The sequence below is a fragment of the Protopterus annectens genome, chromosome 2.part2 (assembly GCF_019279795.1).
Source record: "Protopterus annectens isolate FY-2018-M chromosome 2.part2, PAN1.0, whole genome shotgun sequence".
NCBI classification, from domain to species: domain Eukaryota; kingdom Metazoa; phylum Chordata; order Ceratodontiformes; family Protopteridae; genus Protopterus; species Protopterus annectens.
The window spans coordinates 561,331,650-561,345,666 of record NC_056730.1 but is presented as its reverse complement, the minus strand read 5'-3'; the positions used below and the strand labels follow the sequence as shown (position 1 = coordinate 561,345,666).

General features: G+C 42.3%; 1 protein-coding gene across 2 annotated transcripts in view; it reads left to right on the top strand.

Annotated features, from left to right (window-relative positions):
- RBM27 (RNA binding motif protein 27) overlaps window positions 1-14,017 on the top strand; it is a 2,498,992-nt gene that overhangs the window by 487,164 nt on the left and 1,997,811 nt on the right. The window lies entirely within an intron of this gene.

Sequence of the window (14,017 nt, the reverse complement as noted above, 5' to 3'; positions counted from 1 at the left end):
TCAAAGTCATTATTAAATATTTGGCAAGGAATGTTGATATTGTGCATATTTTTTACCTTTTTGGAAATGCAAAGCACACAATATCTTGGTTAATGTACCATGTAGACCCATACAATTTGTTAATATGAATATCAGCTTTAAAATGAAACCTTAACCATTACTATGTGATGCTCTTTTACGGAGATATTTGCAGAAATAGGATTAATATAATATTTCTCATAATTGATAAATAAACAAAGCATAATATCTCATCACCTGTAACAGACAGAGGCTACATATCTGTGTAGAAGTTGTGCGTCTCAGTGTCAGTTTCAAAATGATGCATCATTTGTGTCATTACCATGCTCCCTTGCAAAGATATGGGCCTAATAATGGGAAGTATTGGAAATGTATAATTTTCATAGTCCTACAAGACTTAAACTGTGATATCTGTACGTGTGTACAGTGCACAGACACAGTTCTTTTACCGTGTTGTAAGGATTAACACGGTCTTCAAAATGAGGTATTACTTGGCACACTGACATGCTGCTCCCTTGCAAAGGTATTTACCAAAATATGAAAAAAATCAATTTCCATAACCAAACTCCAAAACACACTTTGATATCTGCACATGTACAACATACAGGCACAATTCTTTTACCATGTTGGAACCAGCAATACTGTCTTCAAAATGAGGTATTACTTAGCACATTCAGATTCTCCCTTGCGAAGTTATGTACCTAAATATGAAAAAAGTCATAATTTCCATAACCTAAGTCCGAAACAACCCTTGATGTCTGTATGCGTGTACAACATACAGGGACAGTTCTTTTACCATGTTGGAGCCCTTCCTATTACCACCTAATTTCCACCCATGACTAACTGTGTGGAAACATGTCCAACTACTGAGTATAAGCAGAAGTACAGTAATAAAAGCAGAAATGTCAAACTTATCTGGTTCGTCCATGTAAGAATTAGTCACAGAAGTAATAATTCCAGTTGTATCTGACCATCACTCTGGTTACAATGAGGACCCATCAGTTTTCCTCAATGCAGTATATGCATATTGTTAACAGTTAATAAATTATTCTGGAAAGCTGGATACATAAACAAAAAATTACAATAACCATCAGTGACACCTGAACTATAGATAACCTATTTTTGTTGCACCGTATCTGTATTACGGTCTTCGACAGTCTGACCATGTATGCACAAGCACTTCCCTGGTACACAAATGAAGTATTTCCCATACCAACATCTTCATTACTACATGTTATACACATGTCCCTAAATGAAATATTCACCCAAATGACCCTTCAGGAAAATGTTGAGATACGCACAGTCACCAAAATTATATTTCTATATGCGTGTGAACAATGTATGTATGCGCAAGTACATTATGTGCATACATATATATCCATATACACACATGCACAGATTATATATATATATATATATATATATATATATATATATATATATGTATGTATGTATACAGGAAGAAAAAAAATCTGGTTTAGGAGAGTAGGCAGTTGATGAAGAATGAGAGGGGTTGCTTGCAATGACTCCAACCAGAGAAAAAACACAACCTGGCTTGTACATTCTTCATAGTGATAATGACTTCCACTTATGTGAATAACAGTGACAGCAGCTGAGACTTTTCCCAGAAAAGTGATAATGACTCTCTGCTATTTTGTAACTGCATGTATTGGTGATGCGATAATGACCTTCCTTTCATTACTGCAAAGTTATGCATGCTTACACAAAGGTGATATGCTGCGCATAACCTGTTGAGTAGGCATTCATTATATTACCTTGTACAGCTGTTGTGTAATTACAGACTCATTATCAGTATGGAGAAGACCTGAGTAATTCAGTCAAATAGTGTAACACTTGTATATTACTGAGCCCTTTCTCCCAAAAAGTAGTAATTCATGTTGTCACCTAATCATCCCTCTGGTTACAATAACACAGAAGTACAAAAGGCAGAAATATTGTCCAAAATATCTGGTTGAGCAATGCCAACATTCATGGACGTTTATGTTGTGTCACCAAGTCATGGGTTAGGGTCTTTTACTGAAATACATAATAAACCAAAAGAAAATCTGCATAAGGCCGTATCCAAAGAATGGAGACAGAACAATATGATTTTCCACATCACAAGAAAAAAGTAGTCCCTTATGATCTAAACTCATATTATTTCTGAAAGTAATAAATCCAGCTAATGGACATTCAGCAGTATATCAAACCCATCCATTCAGTTTTGCAATTTCTTATCCTCCTACAATCAGAGATGACCAGGGAGAAGTACCACAAGCTTCCTCAGATTGGATCTGTATATATTACTGAGCCCTTCCTTCCACCTACATTACACACACGACTGACAAAGCCAGGAAAAATGCACAAAAAATGTGGTAGCTCCATGAACATATTGATTTTATACACCACTATAATATGGTTACATGTAATTAGTGACAATTAAGATTTATCTAAAACAAATGATCTATGACAATGTGATCATTCCTCAAAACAAACAAAATAAATGGATTCACCACATAGCTTACAGAAAAATAGCCTTAGTAAGAAAATTAACGAAGCCACCAGAGCTACAACTATTTTGGATATGATAAAGATTAATGGTAAAAGTAAGAGAACAATGTCTCTTTGAAACTAAAGTTTCCATTATTGGATGGTTATGCATTTTCAGCAAGTATACGTATTGCTAAATGAAGATGCTATTTAATTCTAAAATTTTCATAGTTATTTTTTGACTATGAATTGTAGAATGGCAGAAAAACATTGCTGTGAAAAACAATACATAAATCCATAGTATATCTTGTAATGCATTAATTTAGAAAGCCACATTCATCATAGTGGGTATGATGCACAGGCTGTGAAGTCACAGCCTCACAGTATTGTCACTGTATAGCAATAAAGAAAAGACGAATTTATGTATAACAGACGATACAAACTACACTGAGGGAAAAACGCAACTGTACCAGTATAGCAGATGTTCATCGTGCATACAGCTGCAGTAATCACAGATAGGTTCTCTGCCGTCAGGCGGGTCCTCGGTCGGCCGAATTCCAAAGTCTAGGTCCGGCGTCGGTTGGTGTCGCTCTCTCTCTTGACGTCAGTGAGGCCAGAGTATATAAGACACAGCCGACACCATGTTCTTCAGTCTTTTTTGCCGCGCGGTGCCCGAAGCAGAAGCAGTTCGCAAGTGCCGGTCGGCCAGCTCCTGAATTACGAAAAAAATGGAAACCGAAGTCTTCTTTAAAAGCTAAGTACCCCGTTGGGGAAACTTTTCTTGCCTCAGACCGATGTCAGAAAAAGTTAATAATTGTATTTCTTGTGGGAAGCAAATACCGCATAAGGATTTCCATTCCCTCTGCATACCTTGTTTAGGCCCAGACCACGACGTCTCGGGCTGTTGCTTTTGCGCTACTTTCCATAAACGCACTATTAAGCGTCGGGCGGAGTTTGCCCAACACTTTTTTGGTAAAGCCTTTAATTATACAATGTCGTCGGAGACTCCGAATACCGTTTTGTCCAAAAAACGCAAGGACAAGGACCGACACGCGAGGCCCGCGGTCCCCACCGACACCACGCCAAAACCGGCTACACGTGGTCCGGTTCTCAGCGAGACGCCTTTGCAGTCCCTGACTACCGACGACACTCCCTTGGCGGTGTCCTCTGTACCCGAGACCGCAGGTACCTCGGCCCTTTCTCAGACTACAACCGAAGCAATTGCAAATGTTGAGCCTCCTAATGTGGACAGGTCCACTTCCACCCAGGGTGTCTTTAGGCCCTCATCTTCTTTTTCTATAAAGGCTTTTACTAAATCCAAAGCAGCCAGGCATCCCAAGAGGCCTGTTGCACAGGGCCCTTCCCCAGGCCCCATGCCTAGAAAACAGATGCTTAAAATGGCTGAGGATTTGATTACTCTTATCAGGGGTTCTCAACCCCCTCCAGACAAGAGACCCAGAGTGGAGGAAGATTCTCCCTCTTCTGATCAGGGCTCCATTTTATCAGAACATTCTGATGTAGAGGAACACTCTTATTCCCCTTTTGAAGATTCGGATGCAGAGCAGTCCATTCCTTCTGTATCCCCTCCTGAGGATTTTTCCTTTGGGGAAACCTTGCACACTCTAAGGGAACCCTTCCATTGGGAAGGCCAAGACTTTTCTGATTCCAAGAAAAGACTTGGGGAATTTCTTTTGTTACCTCAACACAGGCCTCTGGCTATACCTCCTGTTTTGGACATACTTGATGTTTATTCGGAGGCTTGCCTTAACCCGGATTCCCTGCCTCCTGCACCAGTCAAACCTGATAGGTACTACAGAGTTCCTAACTCTCACCAATTTCTCTACAAAAGCCATAATGCTGACCCTGAAACCATTTCTTAAGGCCCCAAGGGATTGAAGGCCTCTACGGCCAAAAATCCACTTCCTGCCGAAAGAATCAAGATCTTTAGAAAGGTGGGGAAAAAAGGTTTATACCTCGGCCACCCTTGCCATGAGGGCCTTAAATTGTCAGTTTCATATGCTTAAATATCAACAGTTCCTGTTATCACAATTAAGGAATAAAATGTCTCAACCTGAACAACCAGATTTAAAGGAGTTACAGGATATGATGCATAGTGCAGAGCAAGTGGGTAAACACACCTTACAATGTGGCTATGATGCCCTAGAGGCCTCAAGTAGAGCGGCTGCTACAGGATCAGTCATTCGTAGACATGCCTGGCTTAGGGAACAAAGCTTGCCTGATCACGTGAAAGCTAAACTTCTAGATGCTCCTTTACAAAAGGATGTGCTGTTTGGTACTAATGCTGAGGAGATATTACGGAAAATGGAAGAAAAAGCCAAATCTATGCAAACTGTCAAAGCTTTTTTACAGGTCCAACCACCACGTTTTAGCAGAAATTGGCCTTCAAAAAACTGGTCCTTTCCAGCCACTGACAAGCCCCAAAGAGGTAGATACAGACGCACAAGGGGCAGAGGGCAATCACAAGGATCATATAGAGGCCGACAATGGCAAACTCCAGCACCAAGAGGTGGCGAAGACAGTGCACAACAATACAGGAAACAAACTCAATGACTCCCTCATCTCCCTGCCAAGCAGGTCTCAGCTGGCAGCACCTTTGGGAGGAAAGCTAGCATTATTTGCAAGAAATTGGCATATTGTCACAACAGACAAATGGATCCTGGACGTTATAAACAGAGGCTACAAATTTCAATTCCACACTCTACCAAAAATGAGAGGCATGCCAAACCTGCCACACAAAGGGCAGAGGCACAACTACAAATTTCAAAGCTCATAAGCATGAGAGCTATACAAGCGGTACCTACTCACGAACAAGGTCAAGGTTTTTATTCAAGACTTTTTCTGGTACCAAGGAAAGGAACCGACTGGAGACCCATTTTGGACTTATCCATCCTAAACACATTTTTATTCGTACCAAAATTCAAGATACTCACATTACAGCAGCTTCTTCCCATGCTGGGCAAGGAGTTTTGGCTGGTAACATTGGACCTCAAGGAGGCATACCTGCATATCCCAATCAGACAAAGTTGCAGAAGATACCTCAGATTTCTTGCAGGTTCAATCCACTTTCAATTCTCTGCATTGCCCTTTGGCTTATCTACTGCGCCCAGAGTATTCACAAAGTGCCTGGCATCAGTGATTGCCTACTGCAGACTTCAAGGGATACAAATTTACCCTTATTTGGACGACTGCCTGATCCAAGCGGACAGCAAGCTCATACTTCTGGAACATCTGGCTTATGTAACACGGCTAATGCATTCTCTGGGATATACAGTCAACAAAGAGAAATCCCGGCTAACACCATCTCAGAAAATAACCTTCCTGGGTGCCAACTTGGACACAAACACCCAGATGGCCTATCTAACACCAGAAAAACAGGGGCAGCTAACTCAGTACTTCAAAATACTAGCAAAATGTACCAGGCTTACTGCAAGGAAAATCCTGCAGGCTCTGGGCTTCATGGCATCTTGCATTCTTTTAATCCCATGTGCAAAGCTGCATATGAGGAAACTTCAATGGTACCTAAAAAAACCTATGGTCTCAACACAGTCACAGTTTGGAAACAATAATTCCTATAATTCCATGTTTGCAAAAGGAATTTCTATGGTGGGCCCAAGCATGTCAAGCAAACACAGGCCTCCCATTCTGCAAGCCTCAAGCAACCCAAGTCATCACAACAGACGCCTCAGATTACGCCTGGGGGGCGCACATGACAGACAGGTGCATTCAGGGCAAATGGTCCCAAAAGGAAAACCACCTTCACATCAATCAAAAAGAAATGCTAGCAGTAATAAATGCAATTACAGCTTTCAAGGACCTCCTGCATCCAGGACAATTACTGATAAGAACAGACACCACCACAGTAATGTGGTACATAAACAAACAAGGAGGAACACATTCATACCCCTTGTGCAGACTAGCCATGACTCTTTGGAACTTGGCTCTGGAATGGCAAATCGAACTTCAAGCACAGTACTTGCCAGGATTGGAAAACACACTGGCAGACAACCTAAGCAGAAATATGACAGTTTCACACGAATGGAAGTTGCATCCTCAGGTGTTTACAGATATAATACAAGAGTGGGGGAGGCCAGACATAGATCTTTTTGCCTCCCACAGGAATCATCAATTGGAAAAGTTTTGTTCAAGGATCTTTCATCCAAAGGCCTGGAGAGTGGACGCCCTTTCATTCAGTTGGACAGCATGGACAGTTTACGCTTTCCCACCTCTGCCTCTTCTGCCCAAGGTGCTCTTGAAAGCAAGAGCAGACAGACCGAAGATGATACTGATTGCTCCAGATTGGCCAAGGCAACACTGGTACCCGCTCCTGAGGAGTCTAACACATACACCTCCCTGGTCCCTACCTCTAATGCCTCTTCTGCTGACTCAGCACAGCTACAAAACTCTTCACGGTCAGCTGAAAACACTGAAACTTGCTGCATGGAAAATTCATTAACACCACAACAGACCCTACTCTCCAAGGCGGTGCAGGATGTCATTTTGGAGGCCAGAAGGCCATCTACACTGAGGGAAAAACGCAACTGTACCAGTATAGCAGTTCTCATGACAGAAACTACAGGGTAAAATTAGAATGCTGTAGGTCTTGGGTATTCAAGTATTAGAGTGTACACGATCAAGATCACACAAAGTAATAACTTTCTCAGTAAAATCCACAAGGTGAATGCTACCATGATAAATGCTTAAACTCCCTAAGACAGCAGCTAATCTTTCAGTGAGAGCATCCCTTTTTTTTACTTTTTTTCACTTTTTTTCACTTTGTTCATCTCTATATTTATCATTGAATACAATTGCTTCTTATACAGCTGTCATACATTCTACATTCAGTAAACATTTCACACAGACACAGATGTTCTTCGTGTTTCACTGTTGCAGTCGTTACATTTTAGTAATCTGCTGGCAGGTTGCCCTCAGTCGGCCTGAATTCCAAAGTCTTGGGTCCTACGTCAGTTGCTGTCTCGTCTTTCATGATGTCAGGTCGTCGGTTGTATAAAACACAAATGTACATCTTTATTTTATGACTTCAGTCCTCAGGTCATCCCAGTAATTTGCCAGAAAATATCTAATTTTATGAGTAACAGATCAAAAATCTGGACATTCTGCCCCTCCCCCCCAAGAGCACCTCCACCTGCGATGGCCCCCTGCCCCCTAACACAGCAGCCTCCTCCCCAGCCATTCCAGTTGTCCACTACTTGGCTATTACTCTCCAGTTACCATAAACACTGGTCAAACCTGTCAGTGTGTATACTGCTTTCTTATTTACTTCTACAGGGATTACATTTATTGAAATACAATAGATTAGACACTAATAGACATTTGCTAAATAAACAGTACAGTCTGACAGTGAAAACAGACAGCATGATCAGTAACCTTCTCTGTCCTTGAAAGTCGCATTCAAATCGGCATAAAACCCACATTCAAAGAAAATGCATCTGGCCAGCGGTGGATTTTTAGGGTCATGCATACATGCATGTGTTCTTTGATTCACCTTCCTGATTGTAATAGATTATATTTCTTGTATAATACAGCACTGCTTGTTAAAATGTGTTTTAAATCTGTAGTTTTGAACATTCTTCCAGTAAGCAGTGAAACTAAACGTATGAACCAATAATAACAAAATTACCCATTTCAGAACATTTCTACAATAAAAGGCCACTCAGACAGCTGTCATTACAATCCATCAATATTAGTCAATATGCACAATCTCTGCGGAAGTAAAAGTCATCTGAATAATTCCATAGTAAAGAGATCTATCCCTAATAAAGAGGTTGCTAATGGCAAATATTTTACATTTCAGTATATTTCATATAGAAATTCAGTGACTTGCCCCTGAGAAATTAATTGCCTATGCAAAATTCAAAAAAAAATGGTAAGCTGGTAATATTACAATAGGGAATGACTGACAAACTGAAAAGTTCATAGATACACAGCATCTCATACAAAGGATGACAGACTCAGCTGTGCAGGACCCCCCCCCTTAATCACCAAATAATCAGCAATCGAAGTGGCCTTTTTGGACAATACACCGTGTACAGTACTGCTCAAGATGCCTTTGAGAAGAGTTTGGTATGCCTGCTGTGTTAGTTATTTCCACTTCTGGTTCTAGCATGCAGTTTATTATACGTTGATAAGTGGACTGAACCACGAGGGTAATTTTTCAGCCAAGACCTTGTTACAATAACCATACCAACAAATGTACAACTCAAAAAAAGTTTGTTTACCAACATTACACCCCTACCTTAAATGTAACAAGGTATACACCATACTGTACCGATTAATCATGAAGGTGCTCAAAAAGAAGGGGAAAAAAGTATAAAACTAAGCCAGCAAATTAGCTACTTCTAAAGTGACGTATGCTTTGCACAAGTTGTTCAGTCAGAGGTTTAACAGTAAGTGGGAGTTTTACATATCACTAAAAGGGGAACAGTTAAGTTGGGGAGAAACCTGCAGAAATGGAGTTCAGTAAACAAATCGGTCTGACTACTCTGAGGTGCAAAGTGATAACAGTGTGGAAGTTAACATAAAATTCCAAAAGCTATGCCTATACTACGCTGTACACTCAAGTCTCTGTGCCTTACCAAAACACGAGCCACCCTCTGAGCATGAGCTTTTCTATCCTTTGCATGAACTGTCTGAGATAATAAATGTAGCACCGTAACTAAGTGTGCAAAAGGATTGTGGGGTGCGATCGTTAATGAAATGCGGTAGCGGTTAAATACTTGCAGTTGTCATGAAGCTGGTTAGTACCCGATGTAAACTGTAGGAATCTGATTTCTACAAATGCAACAAGCAGATTTTTAGGTAATCACCAAGTGTAGTACCTTGCAGGATGCGCAGTAGCAAATCCCGCCCCAAACACTCCTCCAGCTGCATGGACCCCACACCCACATGAATATTCACATCGCCGCTGCCGTGGTAAGGCAGCATCGGTATGAATATTCAAAGCATACAACTATGTAGTTTAGGGCAACTATTAAAGAAAATATAGGACATATTTTTGTCCTAAAATCTCAGGACATTTGCCATTTTTTCAGTTTTTTTGCAGGACACAACTGCCAAAAGAGGGACTGTCCCTCGAAAAGTGGGACAGGTGGTAACCGTAATGTAGTTGTTTAGTTGAATCAAGTCAGAAAAACACGTTTATTCACACAACTAAAATATACATTTTCACAGACTTCAGTACTTGCAAAGATGCATTCTGAGTACTCAAATTACCATGTTATTATTTTTGTGCTTACTGACTGCTTCATAGGCTGATGCCTAGTAGGTTTTGGACTTTGTGATTGCACAGTATGTAGAATGTGGAAATCTGCATTATTATTTTAGCGATGAATGCTAGTTATTACTTGTGTTCTTTTGGACTTATAACTGTTGTTTTGGGAGCGTTAGTAATTCCGGTTGTTTTGGGAACTTTCATAGGTAGGTACTAGGCTATCGACCCTGAGGCCTATACAAGCCCAGCCAAAAAGGTACCCTGGCTTTTGCCACCCAAGAAAATTATTTTCCTGTGCCACTGTCGAGCAGTGCCGCAGAGGTGATCCCCGGGGTGAATTTCCCATTTCCCATCCAATCATCAAGATTTTTCTTGAATAGTGCTAATGAGGAGCTTTGTTTGATATAGATAGGTAGTTTATTCCAGAGTATGGAAAGTCTCTAGGACAGGAATCTATCCCTCCAGCATGTTCTGTTTATTGTGGTGACAAGGTTTAGGTCCCTAGAGCGTGTAGCTCGGAGGGATTGGGATTTCTTTAAGTGGAGCATGTCCAACAGCTCTGGGTTTGACATAGCTTTGTATGTTAGGCAGAGATCACCTCTGAGAAGGCGATATGCGACGGAGTAAAGCTGGAGTTTTTTGAGACTGTCTGCGTAGGGCATCTGTTTGAGGCTGGTAATCCTCTTTGTGAGGTATTTCTGCGGCCTTTCCAGTTGATGTTCATCGTGCATACAGCTGCAGTAATCACAGATGGGTTTTCTGCCGTCAGGCGGTCCCTCGGTCGGCCGAATTCCAAAGTCTTGGTCCGGCGTCGGTTGTCGTCGCTTTCTCTTCTGACGTCAGTGAGGCCAGAGTATATAAGACACAGCCGACGCCATGTTCTTCAGTCTTTTTTGCCGCGCGGTGCCCGAAGCAGAAGCAGTTCGCAAGTGCCGGTCGGCCAGCTCCTGTATTACGAAAATATTGGAAACCGAAGTCTTCATTAAAGCTAAGTACCCCGTTGGGGAAACTTTTCTTGCCTCAGACCGATGTCAGAAAAAGTTAATAATTGTATTTCTTGTGGGAAGCAAATACCGCATAAGGATTTCCATTCCCTCTGCATACCTTGTTTAGGCCCAGACCACGACGTCTCAGGCTGTCGCTTTTGCGCTACCTTCAATAAACGCACTATCAAACGTCGGGCGGAGTTCGCCCAACATTATTTTGGTAACGCTTTTGATTATAAAATGTCGTCGGATACTCCGACTACTGTTTTGTCCAAAAAACGCAAGGACAAGGACCGACATGCGAGGCCCGCGGTCCCAGCCGACACCACGCCAAAACAGGCTACACGTGGACCGGTTCTCAGCGAGACGCCTTTGCAGTCCCTGACTACCGACGACACTCCTTTGGCGGTGTCCTCTGCACCCGAGACCGCTGGTTCCTCGGCCCTTTCACAGACTACAACCACCGAAGCCTTTGTTGAGCCTACTAATGTGGATAGGTCCACTTCTACCCAGGGTGTCTTTAGACCTTCATCCTCTTTTTCTATTAAGGCCTTTACTAAATCCATAGCAGCCAGGCATCCCAAGAGGCCTGTCACTCAGGGCCCATCCCCAGGCCCCATGCCTAAAAGACAGATGCTTAAAATGGCTGAGGATTTAATTACACTTATCAGGGGTTCGCAACCCCCTCCAGACAAGAGACCCAGAGTGGAGGAAGATTCCCCTTCTTCTGATCAGGGATCCATTTTATCAGAACATTCTGATGCAGAGGAACACTCTTACTCTCCTTTTGAGGATTCGGATGCAGAACAGTCCATTCCTTCTGTATCCCCCCCTGAGGATTTCTCTTTTGGGGAAACCTTGCACACCTTGAGGGAACACTTCCATTGGGAAGGACAAGACTTTTCAGATTCCAAGAAAAGACTGAAGGAATTTCTTTTGTTACCTCAACACAGACCTCTGGCTATACCCCCTGTTTTGGACATTCTGGATGATGTCTATTCAGAGACTTGCCTTAACTCGGATTCTCTGCCTCCTGCACCAGTCAAACCTGATAGGTATTACAGAGTACCCAGCTCTCACCAATTTCTCTTCAAAAGCCATAATGCTGACCCTGAAACCATTTCACAAGGCCCCAAGGGACTGAAGGTCTCCACTGCCAAGAATCCACTTCCTGCAGAAAGGGAATATAGATCTTTAGAAAGGTGGGGTAAAAAGGTATATACCTCGGCCACCCTAGCCATGAGGGCCTTAAATTGTCAGTTCCATATGCTTCAATATCAACAGTTCCTGCTATCACAATTAAGGAACAAAATGTCTCAACCTGAACAAACAGATTTAAAGGAGTTACAGGATATGATGCATAGTGCAGAGCAAGTGGGTAAACACACTTTACAATGTGGTTATGATGCCCTCGAGGCTTCCAGTAGAGCAGCTGCTACGGGATCAGTCATTCGCAGACATGCTTGGCTTAGAGAACAAAACTTGCCTGATCATGTGAAATCTAAACTTTTAGATGCTCCTTTACAAAAGGATGTGCTGTTTGGTACTAATGCTGAGGAGATATTACGGAAAATGGAAGAAAAAGCCAAATCCATGCAAACTGTCAAAACCTTTTTCCAGGTCCAACCACCACGTTTTAGCAGAAATTGGCCTTCAAAGAACTGGTCCTTTCCAGCCACTGACAAGCCCCAAAGAGGTAGATACAGACGCACAAATGGCAGAGGGCAATCACAAGGATCATATAGAGGACGACAATGGCAAACTCCAGCACCAAGAGGTGGCGAGGACAGTGCACAACCATACAGGAAGCAAACCCAATGACTCCCTCATTTCCATGCCAAGCACGTCACAGCTGGCAGCACCTTTGGGAGGAAAGCTAGCATTATTTGCAAACAATTGGCATATTGTCACAACAGACAAATGGATCCTGGACATTATAAACAGAGGCTACAAATTTCATTTCCACACACTTCCAAAAATGAGAGGCATGCCAAACCTGCCACAGAATCAAAGGGCAGAGGCACAACTACAAATTTCAAAGCTCTTAAGCATGAGAGCCATTCAAGAGGTACCTTCTCACGAACAAGGTCAAGGTTTTTATTCAAGGCTTTTTCTGGTACCAAGGAAAGGAACCGACTGGAGACCCATTTTGGACTTATCCATCCTAAACACATTTATTCTTGTACCAAAATTCAAGATGCTCACATTACAGCAACTTCTTCCCATGCTGGGCAAGGAGTTTTGGCTGGTAACATTGGACCTCAAGGAGGCATACCTGCATGTCCCAATCAGACAAAGCTGCAGAAGATACCTCAGATTTCTTGCAGGTTCAGTCCACTATCAATTCTCTGCATTGCCCTTTGGCTTATCTACTGCGCCCAGAGTATTCACAAAGTGCCTGGCATCAGTGATTGCCTACTGCAGACTTCAAGGGATACAAATTTACCCTTATTTAGACGACTGCCTGATCCAAGCGGACAGCAAGCAAATACTTCTGGAACATCTGACATATGTGACACGACTATTGCATGCTCTGGGTTACACGATCAACAAAGAGAAATCAAGGCTAACCCCATCTCAGAAAATAACCTTCCTGGGTGCCAACTTGGACACAAACACCCAGATGGCCTATCTTACGCCATAAAAACAAGGGCAACTATCTCATTACTTCAAAATACTAGCAAAAAGTACCAGGCTTACTGCAAGGAAAATCCTGCAGGCTCTGGGATTCATGGCATCTTGCATTCTTTTAATCCCATGTGCAAAGCTGCATATGAGGAAACTTCAGTGGTACCTAAAAAATCTATGGTCTCAACACAGTCACAGTTTGGAAGCAAAACTACCAATAATCCCATCTTTGCAAAAAGAATTTCTATGGTGGGCCCAATCGTGTCAAGCAAACACAGGCCTCCCATTCTGCAAGCCTCAAGCAGAACAAGTTATCACAACAGACGCCTCGGATTACGCTTGGGGGCCGCACATGACGGACAGGTGCATCCAGGGCAAATGGTCCCAAAAAGAAAAGCACCTCCACATCAATCAAAAAGAAATGTTAGCAGTAATAAATGCAATTACAGCTTTCAAGGACTTCCTGCATCCAGGACAATTACTCATAAGAACAGACAACACCACAGTAATGTGGTACATAAACAAACAAGGAGGAACTCATTCATACCCCTTGTGCAGACTAGCCATGGCCCTTTGGAACTTGGCTCTGGAATGGCAAATCGAACTTCAAGCACAGTACCTACCAGGATTGGAAAACACACTGGCA